Genomic DNA, 12,667 nt, shown 5'->3' on the forward strand with positions numbered 1-12,667 from the left:
AAGCGCCAGAACAATTGTGTACGACACAAAACGTGAAAGTCTGAAGAGCAATCACCTACCTGCTTATAAAAGACCAGTGCCCCATCCCCGATTCTTTAAAGAATAATATACCCATTTACAAAACATTATGTTTCCCGAAATATATGTCCTACTATGACAAAATTTTGCATGTGTATTCAGTAGTACATGTGGATAGGTCTGCAAAACACGTTGCAAATAGAGTTAGTAATAAAGAAGTAAGAAATTAAAACGCCATGCCAGATGCTGCTGTTTTACTACATGAACAGCGGAAATGTAGTAAGCAATAAACTTCTTTTTTTTTCTTTTTGGGGAAGAATGTCAGCGAGAAAAATTTTCCTATTGAAATCATGTGCAAAGTCTCTGTGTCATTCTGAGATACTGGATGAATACAGTATGGGTAATTTGCGCTCTGTGATGAGTGCTACCGCCAGGCAGTTTGGTCAATAACTGAATAAAGTATCGAAAATCACATTTTTCTCGCCACTGGGAACTGTCAAATGGGTAAAGTGCAACTAGAACCGGTCCCTGGATTAGCCGTTCAAATATAAATACTTGCAGCCGGAAAGGCATGCCGAAAGGCAACAAGACTTAACAGCGACGCAAAGTTGAGGGCGCTTAAAAGAATCCTGATTAAGATTGACTCTCAAGGCTGCCACAAAAAGTGTGAAAATATCGCTGGAATTTTGCTGTGTCGCATTATTTGATTAGCGACGCTAACCATATTGTTAAAAGTCATTACAGTATAACACACCACTACAGCACAACTAATAAAATAAATATTTTTACGAAATACTGGCAACAGAAAAGAAATTTCAGACGAATGGTTCTAAGAGGTTAGGAATGCTAGCTCCCAAACAAATCTTGAAGACACATTCAAAGGATTCCAGCTCCTGACTTTAGAACGAAGACAGCATGCTGGGAAAGAATACTGACAAGGGAATGAGCACACTTGTCATGTAGAAATATACCGTGATTCTTTTTACCACTTACAGTTAACGCCGTTTGAAATACGCAAGCCAAAATTTCAATTGCCGATGCACACTGGAAGTTTAAAAAAATGGCACCTGCGACTAACAGGTGGATACTTCTGGACATTGGCATCCGCAGTGGTAGGAGGGCAAGTCACTAAAATTTTTATTTAAATGAGGCTGTCAGTTTCGAGAGTCGTGCCACAAGAACTAAATACGATGTGTACATAAAGTCAGGGAACACTTTCAATGATTTATTGCACAAGAACCAAACGTTGTACAGTTATCATTTTGAAGAGAAACCCTGAAAGCTTTCTTTTTTCATGTATACCGCCACAGCGTAGTTTGGTAATTTGCCGATAGCACTACTCATTCGTACTCGCTCCACATTCACTTCACACAGATTGGGACGTCCGCTTCTCTTTGCCGGGCACAAGCAACTCATCGCAACGAATCTGTTGTGCCAGTGGTAAATGGCTTTCCTTGTTGGTGGCTTCTTACGGTGCTTGGTTCTAAACATCCGTTGAACAGCTGTAGCACACTTGTTTTTGTCGAAAGCTCGCTCCGCACCTAAACTCGCCTAGTTTGCGACTAGCGCTGACTATTGGCAAGTTACCAAACTACGCTGAACTAACTGAAAAAAAAAAAAACATTCAGGGTTTCTCTTCAAAATGACATATGTATAATATATGTACAATGCTTGGTTCTTGTGCAATAAATAGTTGAAAGTGTTCCCGGACATCCTGTATTGTAGGTGACACAAAAAACTTAGTATCCCAGAACAGGAGAACAAACCTCCAGGTGTCACTCAGATTGGTACCAAACGTTGTTATATCGACAGCGTATCAACCAAAATTCCGATTTAAACTATGTGCTGTCGTCCAGCAGAAGGGGAGTAAACTTAAATTAAAAGTAGCACCAGAGGCGCGGAACACAGGAATACCATAACCGTGATGACTAAATCGCAAAGCTTCCTTGAGGAAGTCGGTAGTGCGTTCGGCCGGTATCAAACCCCAATGATGACAATAAATATATTTTTTTAATGTTTTATGTGTCAAAGTGTTACATGGGGCTAATAATACTTCCGCACTTGTAATGCAAGTGTTTATTCTACTGTTCCAATAGTTTATGTTTATTCTGTGAAACTACATATGCACTAGCTGCTTCGTCTCGGGTGTTGTCCGCTCTGTCGCAGATGCCCGACAGAACATCGGAGCTTTCTATACAAATGTGCTCTATAGGTTTGATACTTTCAACTAGTGAAGCGAAAGCAGACTGCCAAAAAAACACTGCCAGAAACTCCGAAAAGTCATTTTACATATCAAGAAAAAGTTCTTCCATGTAACATTTTCACGCGTCAACAATTAAACAAATTGTCATCAGTGGGGTTTAAACGCAGGACCTGAGGTACGACCTCACGCTCTACCAACTCACCCGCGCGAGGTCTACAAAGCGATATTTGAATGATTCGCTTTTCCTGCCCTCCGTCGTTCTGGTGTTACTTTTAATTGCCGTTCACGCATGTTCTGCTGGACGACAGCATAGCGCGAACTAAATGGGTGTTTTGGTTGGTACTCTATCGACATATAACGGTTGGTACCGATCTAAGTGTCTATAGTATGGAGGTTTGGGTGTAACCATTACGACAACGCCGTAGATGAGACAACTAGTAAAACTGAGATGATTCTTCATTTGAGTAGCACAAAAGGCGGAGTTGATTCTGTCAACCAAATGTGGTAAATATATTCAAGCTCTCGCAAAATGTGTCGTAGCCGATGACTGTTTTATATAGGTTACTGCACATGAGTGCACCGAATGCTTATCAGCCATTAGTCACGAAAGAAGTTGACAAGGGTGACCATACACGAAAGAGATTCAGACAACTCAGGACGAGCATTGCCACGGCGCTGAACTTCAAGTAGCAGCACCAGAAAACCATCAAAGCACCCTTACATTGCTCATTCTCTAGGGCTAATAACAGCACAGAGACACTTGTGCGCTAAGTGCATTTGCATGACTTGTTCGAAACCACTGCGCAATTCGTGCATGTAACTTGCTCACTTTGACCACTGTGAGAATTGTTATAGTAGGAGATTTTAAGTTTTCATTTTGACGCTTTTCGGTAGCACATTTAGTTTGTCTTTTGATCCTTGTTTAGTACTTTTTACATATTTTTTTGTCGGTGGCATGTTCATAGTTTAGCCTGATTTGTGTACGTGCAAATTAGAGTAAAATGTTAATAACGTTGATTTTGTTAAATACCACGTTTGTTAATGTTTAAGTTCAATGTTTCATAAAAAATTTGAAAATAAAAATACTTTAGTTTTTATTATCGTTTAAAATAGCTTGGTCCAGTGGATCCATGACTACAGAAAAGTTACTACTTTTCGCGGCTGCAGTTGAGGGTTAATTGATATTCAAATACCAACGAGAGTCAAAAATACCGTCGCAAGTACGTTTTACATGAGAAACCGCTTTTTGGCGTCTATCTGAAACGCGACGTATATAGTTGAACTACAGTACTTTGTTATGAATAAAAAGAAACGCGACTGGAAAACCTTACAGATATATCGACGGAACAACAGCATCATTTTGTGCGATAACTGTAGATTAATTGTGGTCAAGATACAAACATATGCGTACAGCGTTTCTCAACTGCAGTTCGCGACAACTTAGATTTTCATCATACCTAATAATATTTTCAGTCGACGTTGACTTACCGACACCTGGGAGCCAATACAAATATAATGCTTTACGAAGACTATTGGTCACTCCATTATTCCACCAATCAATTACTTGTTTTGCCCGACACCTATATTCATAGCAAGATTTTTATGTTCCTGCTTAAGAGTGATACTTCTTTTTTTTTTAATTGCGTGTCTTATATCTATTCTCATATGTTTCTATTCTAGATCAAATTTGTATCTAGTAGTCGTTCCATAATAAAATGTGCTTTTAAGTGTTTACTTTTTTGCATTTAAGAAAAATGTCACACGTAAGGATTGTAGCGAAAGTTTAACATGTACTTTGGTGTGCCCCAAAGTAAAAGGTTGAGAACCGCGGGCATATTACACTCACTCTCGTACAATATATTTTTCCCACTACTCTCTTTCGCCAGCACAAAGTAACGCAGTAAAATAAGAAACCGTACCCGTTTGCATTTAGACAGTCCAAGAAGTAGAACATAAACAATGAAAAACCAAGATTACTGTGCTTCCTACCTGAGAAAGACCCCAGCAGGTCTCCACGATCACAAGTAAACAAGCGCGCGTCGGTTACAGCAGAATCGTCGTCTGCTATCCAAATACTGAATAACCTCAACAATGGAAAGAACGGAATATTCGTGCTTCTCATATTGTTACGCAAAACTGTCAGTCCAAACTAGCAATCTCTTCTTCGCTTTGAGTAAGTTACGCGAAGTCTTAACAATTTTTCGAAAATGATGAAGGAAGTCGTGACAACGTTGCAACTGAATTTCTTTCATTTTTTGAAAATGGTTCAGAAAGATATCGTTAAATTGCGCAGTTTGATTATAGTACTGATACCAGTTGTCGAAAGTAAGCATTCTTGTGATTAGCCCAGTTCCGTTTTTTTTCTTTCTTTTTCGATCAGCAGAACGTTAACCATCACAGATCGCTCATATCTCGCGGCACAGGGTGTTTTACAAGCGTAATCACAACATTAAGAAGTTGCAGCATGTAGGGAAAACGTCAGATAAATATACGCTCTGTTTGAGAATGCAGGTTCCCACGCCCGGGTTCCCGGGTTCGATTCCCGGCGGGGTCAGGGATTTTCTCTGCCTCGTGATGGCTGGGTGTTGTGTGCTGTCCTTAGGTTAGTTAGGTTTCAGTAGTTCTAAGTTCTAGGGGACTGATGACCATAGCTGTTAAGTCCCATAGTGCTCAGAGCCATTTTTTTTGAGAATGCAGGCTTACTCGGCGAATTACAAACATGTATTTTTATCTTGTTGTAATCCGAGTAATACCGTCATTTTGAAGGGAAGTTCTGAATTGCTTCTCTACATGCTCTTCGTGATAGGGTTTCGGGAATAGAGATTTTTTAAATTGTGAGGAGTGGTAACGAAGCTGCTGGGAGTAAACTAACAGACCATTACTTGGGTTCCATGTTATGTTTCCCTTAACATGTCATGTTAACTCTCCATAACTGATGGTGATTTTTCTTAAATATCATTTGATCTACTTAATTTGCCGTTCCACAATACTGTGGACAATAAAATAATGTTTATTCGATTTCTACATTTTTCATGTAAATTCATCCTTCGTAATCATTTTTGTTCATGAACGTAAATTTACAATTTTTTTCTAAATTGTATTAGTACGAAAACAAACAAAAAATTTATTCAAATCCCAAGCAAAACATTTTTGCTTACTTCATATATACAACATAATTCAAAGTCAATCCCTTTTTATTCCCAATCATTAAAAATAAGAGAGAAAAGGAAATTGGGTCTAAGAGACCCATCATAGCAAAGGGGAGGCAGAAGAACACAGTAGTAAGGCTACGTTAGTCATCATTAATGTCGTTATAGTCTTCAGTCCAAAGACGTCTTTTATGCATGACTCCATACTGATCGATTCTGTACAAGCCTCTTCATGTCTGCATATCCGTTGCAACCCTATTCAAGTATTCTACAATTATCCCTTCCCCAACACACATACTTTCTTCCATTACCATACTGACAATTTCTTGATGCCTCCGGAACTGTCCCGTCAACCGCTCCCTTCTATTAGTCAAGTTGTTCTACAAGTTCATTTTTCCCCGATTCTGATCATGCCTCCGGAAGCGTCCCAACCAACCGCTCCCTTCTTTTAGTCAAGTTGTGCTACAAATTTATTTTTCCCCGTTTCTGATCAGTACCTCATCGCCAGTTACCCGATCTACCTCCCCTAATTTTCAGCGTTCATCTGTAGCACCTCATTTTAAAAACTTCTGGTCTCTACTTGTTTGAACTCGTTATCATCCACGTTTCACTTCCGTACAGGGCTACACCCTATATAAATATCTTCAGGAAAGACTTCCTAACCCTTAAATTTATATTCGATGTTAACAAATTACTATTCTTCAGGAAAGCTTTTCGTGCTATTGTCAGGCTATATTTTAAAATCTGTATACTTCGACCGTCACTTTTGCTGCTCAGACAACAGAACTTGCCCACTACTTAAAGTATCCTATTCCTTAGTCTATTGTTTTTTTTTTCTAAATGTCCTGAACAATGAACAAGGCTCCCTAATTATGAAACGATAGAAATCAGTTGAGTTCCACTTGCTAATGTTTTTGTTTTATGGCCGCCCGCTGCCAACATTGGTGACCTAACAACACAGTACCCGAGTGTACGAGGTTATTGTCGAGCCGTGCCACGCCAAACCATTAAGTTCAGTTAGAGTGTCAGCCCTGCGTGACGAAAACGCAGTGTTCCTATCGGTACGAACCCTCCCGGATTTACGGGATTCTCCCAGAACTGGCGATTGCTTTTTCAAAAATCTATCTGCTCCAGGAGCGCAGCTATAATCTTCCGAACTTTTTCGTCGCGTAGCCCTCCGCCACGCGTAAGTCAAAAAATACCTACAGTTCACGAAATTTATCCTGTCCGCTGATCCCGAAGATCCCTCGTGGCATGTTGGAATCATTTGGAAAACTGCACATTGCCGCCAACGTCCATACTTCGGTGTGTAATTTATACTACTGCTGCTATTTGGTACGTGGTAAACGCACGAGCTTGTCGGTTAGCAGTTCTGACAGCGAAGAGAAGTGCTACAGCATTCTCCCGCGACTTGATTGTCTAATTAGTTAGTGACCAGAGCTGGCCACATTTTGTATTTGTATTGTTGGCATTATATTCTGAGTAATGCATTATGTCCGTTTCGGGAAGCCCAATGCAAGCACCGACGAAAACGAGAAAAGTCAAGAAAGTGTGTGAGCAGTCCTCTCTCCCATGCTTCGATTAAGAAACGAGATGATTTCCCCTCTAAATGTAGTGAAGACAGAACCGCATTTACAGTGAAAGACGAAAGCAAAAGAGCTCTGATTGTATACCCGGAAGCTAAAAAACATATGTTGTGTCTCGATGACGATGACGATGCCATCAGTTTCTGTGTGTTCTTGTAAAACAATGCATTAAGGAGAAGAAGATTAATTATTGCCACAGAAGTTAGTCTGTATATCACGGAGTTAAACATCACCACGGCTACAGAAGTCAACGCCGTAACAATACCTTGTTTCGTACGTGATTTCCAGATTCAGAGGCTGAAAAGAAAAGTGTGCGGCCGATCTACACTTACAACTATTTGTGAAAATGTTGTAGCCCCACTGTCGCAGGAAATACTGCTATTCGAATTGCTTGATTCCATATAGTTCTCAGTTGGCTCAGATTCTTCTAACAAGGAAATTTAAAAGTGTTTCCAATTACACATGATCTGAAACAATGTTTTCATGAGTTTTATCAAGACCCTGCTGAAACTAGTGAAGCTATCAAAACGCAGCTTATCCTGGGCATCACGACCTTCGCTATTTGCAGATAATGCTTCAGTCAATTGTGGGATTCACAACTCACTTTTTCAAAGTAGTAGTAGTAGAGGGTTTTTTTTGGGCGCACGACAGCAAGGTCTTCAGCGCCCGTTCAGTAACATAGTGAGACGGGTGTCAAGGAAAAAACTCAGTACAGTTATATAAAACGGTACATAAAACACGGGGAACAATCATTGAAAAATATGTGCTCACCCACACCGAAGCGTGGGATGAAGCAGGGCGTCAGCAGTAAAACATGGACAACACAGAAAGAAAATGATAGAGGGAGCTAAAACAATGGAGCAGATGGAAGTGGCTGGCTGACCGCAAGGAAAAAAGGGACGAGTCAGCCACTCTGCAATACACTAAAACCTCCAGCCTAAGAGTTTAGGCCATAGTCCAGACACATCGCAAAACTTAAAAACCCTAGACACACACGTCTCATCGTTAGCTAAAACACAAGGCAGATCCTCATCAACTTGTGCTTCTGCCCTTGCATCACGGTATAAAATGCAGTCTGTTAAAATGTGGCGGACAGAGATGTGCACACCACAAGAATCACAAAACGGAGGATCCTCCCGCTGTTATAAAAAGCTGTGTGTGAGAGGACAGTGCCCGATCCGAAGACGTGTGAGGGCCACCTCTTCCCGCCTGAGCAACCGGCAGGAGGAACGCCACGGCCGAGTGGTTGGCTTTACCTCCCACAACTCCATGCACTTCATGTGGAGTGCAGAGATGACAGACTGCAAGGGGATGGGACACTGGACCACATCCTGCTCTCTGCAGGCCTCCTTGGCAGCCCGATCGGCCTGTTCATTGTCCCATATGCCGACATGACCAGGCACCCAGCAGAAGGATACCTCTTTACCCCGCCGTTGGAGCAAGTACAGTTGGTCATATATCAGCCGGACCATCTCCTCAGTCGGGTACAGGTTCTGCAGTGATTGTAAGGCACTAAGAGAATCGGAGCAGAGAAGAAATCACTTTTTCAAAAGCTAAAAACACAAAATCCTAATATTTTAAGGCAAATTGTGCCTCATTTTACACAATTGTAACAAAAATGCATTAAAGAACTACAGTTAGATATGGAATCGTCGGTATTGAAAGTCTATGGCGAATTTTCCGCATTTGCGAAGCGAACTACGAAGCTTACAGAATTCACCGATTTCGCTCATCTGCCTACATCGTGGCTCTCTTTCCTTCCAGCTTGAGACAGACTTCTTTCGAAGTGAATATTTTTTTAATGAAGGTAAAAGTGAATGTGCAGTGATAATTGGAAGGCCTTTAAAGATGACAAGTGTTTTCCATTATGCTACTGTTATTTTGTTCACAATATAATGCAAATTTTTGAAACCTCTATTAAGAAGTGACTGATTACGCTCACTGGACTACATAGATTATGATAAAATTGCGAACCAAAATTGTAGTCAATGAACTTTATTTTTTGGTCAAGTGTGCAAAATTTTCTCAAGCTATGAATGAAACTGTACATTTCTATTTCAAACAAAAATACCAACCCTATTCCTTATGTAAATAGAGCAAGGTTGCTGATGTTGATTATTGTAGGTGCACGTGCAATGTGAGTTGGACGGTGGTGGCAGTCTGAATAGCCTGCTATAGCCATGCCTTGTGCAGTTGTTCCCTCATTGTTGCGTTTGCCGTCTACAAGGTTGCAATCTTGTGTCTGGTAAATACATACTTATTTGAAACTACCTGGCAGATTAAAACTGTGTGCCGGACCGAGACTCGAACTCGGGACCTTTGCCTTGGTAGAGCACTTGCCCGCGAAAGGCAAAGGTCCCGAGTTCGAGTCTCTGTCCGGCACACAGTTTTAATCTGCCAGGAAGTTTCATATCAGCGCACACTCCGCTGCAGAGTGAAAATCTCATTCTAGAAACATTTCTGAGGCTGTGGCTAAGCCATGTCTCGGCAATATCCTTTCTTTCGGGAGTGCTAGTTCTGCAAGGTATGCAGGAGAGCTTCTGTGAAGTTTGGAAGGTAGGAGACGAGGTACTGGTAGAAGTAAAGCTGTGAGGACAGACCGTGAGTCGTGCTTCGGTAGCTCAGTTGGTAGAGCACTTGCCCGCGAAAGGCAAAGGTCCCGAGTTCGAGTCTCTGTCCAGCACACAGTTTTAATCTGTCAGGAAGTTTCATATCAGCGCACACTCCGCTGCAGAGTGAAAATCTCATTCTGGAAACATACTTATTTGCTGTCGGTGTCACATACGAGATACCCAAATCAATAAGTGGAAGTAAGGGTTAGTTTTTATTCCATTTATGTAAATTTAATTCCTTTTGTTTTTAAGTTGCATTTTTGAATGCTAAGAAAAATGCACTTAAGTTTCACAGAACCTGTGGGTGGTCGCCATGGAACTTCAGAGTTTTCAGAACGCAGTTTAAAAAACACTGGTGTAAAAATGGAAATACATTCTATAACTGTTCTCCTTAATTTACCATTCTTCTTCCATATTAACAACAATAAATGGTAGAGCGACAGAATTCCTTTTAGTCTTCTTCTTTCACACTCATTTATTCTTCCTCTTTCGTTCTCATTTGTTCTTCTTCTGTAACTGTATAAATATCTTGAACTGTGTCAGAATAAACTATTTTTCCTCATCCTACTATTATATTTTATTCACAACCTTTTAACTCAGCGTTTCCCAAACTTTTTAGCTATGTGGACCACATATATTGTAAAATAAGCTTAGAGGACCAGTAGCTATATATACAACAAAAAATATAAACACACACAAATGGGCACTAGTATATATATATATATATATATATATATATATATATATATATATATATATATATATATATATATGCGCTTACAGTGTGCAAACAAGAAATACACCATGATCAATGTACAAGCCTCCACAAACAGGAGTAAAAAGAAAAGACCCCATATCAACGGAGAAATTCTGGGCAACACTGGAGACTGATGGCCAAGATCCCCAAAGGCGATATAGAAATTTCGTTAGGTGATTTTAACGCACAAATCGACAGAGAAGAACTTCATCAAAGAACTATGGGAAAGTTTCCGGCGCACAAATGTACAAACAAAAATGGCATGAGACTCATCGAACTATGCCAGCAGAATAACCTACAGAGTATGTCAACATCCCTCAGGAAATCCCAACGAAAACAGAAAACATGGAGGTCGCCTATACAAGAGATGGGAGAACTCCAAATAAACGATGTAGCGATTTCTACCCAGTCCAGGAATCCATGCCGTTCTAAGTACGCAGAGATGCCAATATTGATTCAGACCACTATCTAGCTCGAATCAAGATAAAATTTACACCGAAGAAAACCCATTAGGAAGCAACGCACACAGAAAAGTTTGACACAAAATAGAGCATGGAATCCAATGTAAAAACAGGAATCGGAAAAACAACCAGCAAACACATGGGAAGAATTCCATAGAAAGATCATACTAAAAGCAAAAGAACCAATACCACGGAAAAAGAACGCTAAACACCCTTGGTGGGACTCAAGAGTGTGAAAAGGCACTAAAAATATGCAAACATTCTTTTCAGAACTTCAGTAGTAAAAAATTCTCAGAAAGTCTGTGTTGCTTCCAAGAATCGAGAAAACTGGCTGCAAAACTTGTTAGGCAAACGAAGCGAAATTACACTAAAGAGCAACTGGATGCTATTGAGGTAAACTTCCGCAACCACAACACGAGAGAATTCTACAGAATCTTCTCAAGGAAGATCTGTGGGAACACGCCTCAAAATTTGTGCTTCAGGAAACCAGATGGAAAACTAGCGCTAACTAACCAAGAGCATTGTGAAGAACTGCCACGTTATTTCTCCGATTTTCTTAACTGCCCTGACCAACAAACACGTAATTAAACTAAAAAAACACAGGACATCTAGTAAAGACGGCATCATTACAGAATTACTGAAGAACCTGTCCGTCTTGAGACTCAGGACGTGCGCTAGCTGTGCGCTTCATTTATTTCAAGCGTCAACTTCGCTTCGCAATTTCTCGGGATGTAAATGACGTATTGCGATTCAACCAACTCCATTATTTTTGTGATTTTTCATGCTATTGATTGTATACGAAATAATAGGAGGTCTCCATTTAAAAATACACAAAAAGTTTTGAAAATAGTATTTGTTTATGTTTTAAAATTTCGCACAATATATATATATATATATATATATATATATATATATATATATATATATATATACGTGTGTGTGTGTGTGAATAGACCTAACTAGCAAAACATACTACACAACAAGGATTGCAAAATAAAATATTTACATTTAAAAAAAAATCGCTATATTCACTTAGCTGTTAGAACTAGAGGAAAACTCTGAATCGAGTCGTCAATGTTAAAAAGAACTCTATGGGTCTTTTGACATTGATTGTCACCCACGAGAGACACAATATCTGCATTAAAACTAGTTGATTTTAGCATTAAACTGATATCTACATTCAATCTATTCCCAAAAAGGAAAGATAGTTGGTCGAAACCCACATCAAGTCTCCCAGTGAATAGTAATTTAACATCATCTCCACAGGGACTGAGCGAAGTGGTATAGTGGCTAATGCCCTCAACTCGCATTCGTGGGACCCTTGTTCCGTTCTCGGGTTGGCCATCCAGATATCCGTTTCCTGCGATCACGCTTGTCACTCCATGGCAATTGCCAGGATGGTTCCGTAAAAGGGCCATGGCCACTCCCTTTCCCTCCAGTAGTCAGAAATCCGAGCAAAACCCCGTCACGGGACGTAGAACACCTATTTGCCAACAGCACTCGGCAGACCCGGACGGTCACCCATCCAAGCGCTAGCCAAGCCCGACAGTGCTTAACTTCGATCATTTGACGGGAACCGGTGTTACCACTGCGGCAAGGCCATCGGCGGCCCGTTCATATAGGCCGCTTTAAATTATTAAATCCAGAGATCGCAATGGGGAAGCGGGTAAGAATGGGAAACTGCATAGAGAGCTGGGAGAGGCAATCACTGAGAGGGGAAATATTAAATGAAAATCGTTTCTGAAGGCTTAAGCAAATTTTGGGGCGCTGCTGCTAGTACGTGATCGATGAACTGAGTAGCTGGTTTCGAGCAGCGGGCAGCCGACAGCTGTGGGAGGATAAGGATGCCGCCAAATAATCGCCAGCGGAAAAAAAATAAAA

At 40.5% G+C, this 12,667-nt stretch overlaps 1 pseudogene; it reads right to left on the reverse strand.

Moving 5' to 3' along the window:
* Positions 1-12,274: 12,274 nt before the first annotated feature.
* LOC126253892 (5S ribosomal RNA) lies at positions 12,275-12,393 on the reverse strand (annotated as a pseudogene).
* Between the last annotated feature and the right edge of the window lie 274 nt (positions 12,394-12,667).

Source organism: Schistocerca nitens, chromosome 4, assembly GCF_023898315.1.
Source record: "Schistocerca nitens isolate TAMUIC-IGC-003100 chromosome 4, iqSchNite1.1, whole genome shotgun sequence".
Lineage (NCBI taxonomy): Eukaryota > Metazoa > Arthropoda > Insecta > Orthoptera > Acrididae > Schistocerca > Schistocerca nitens.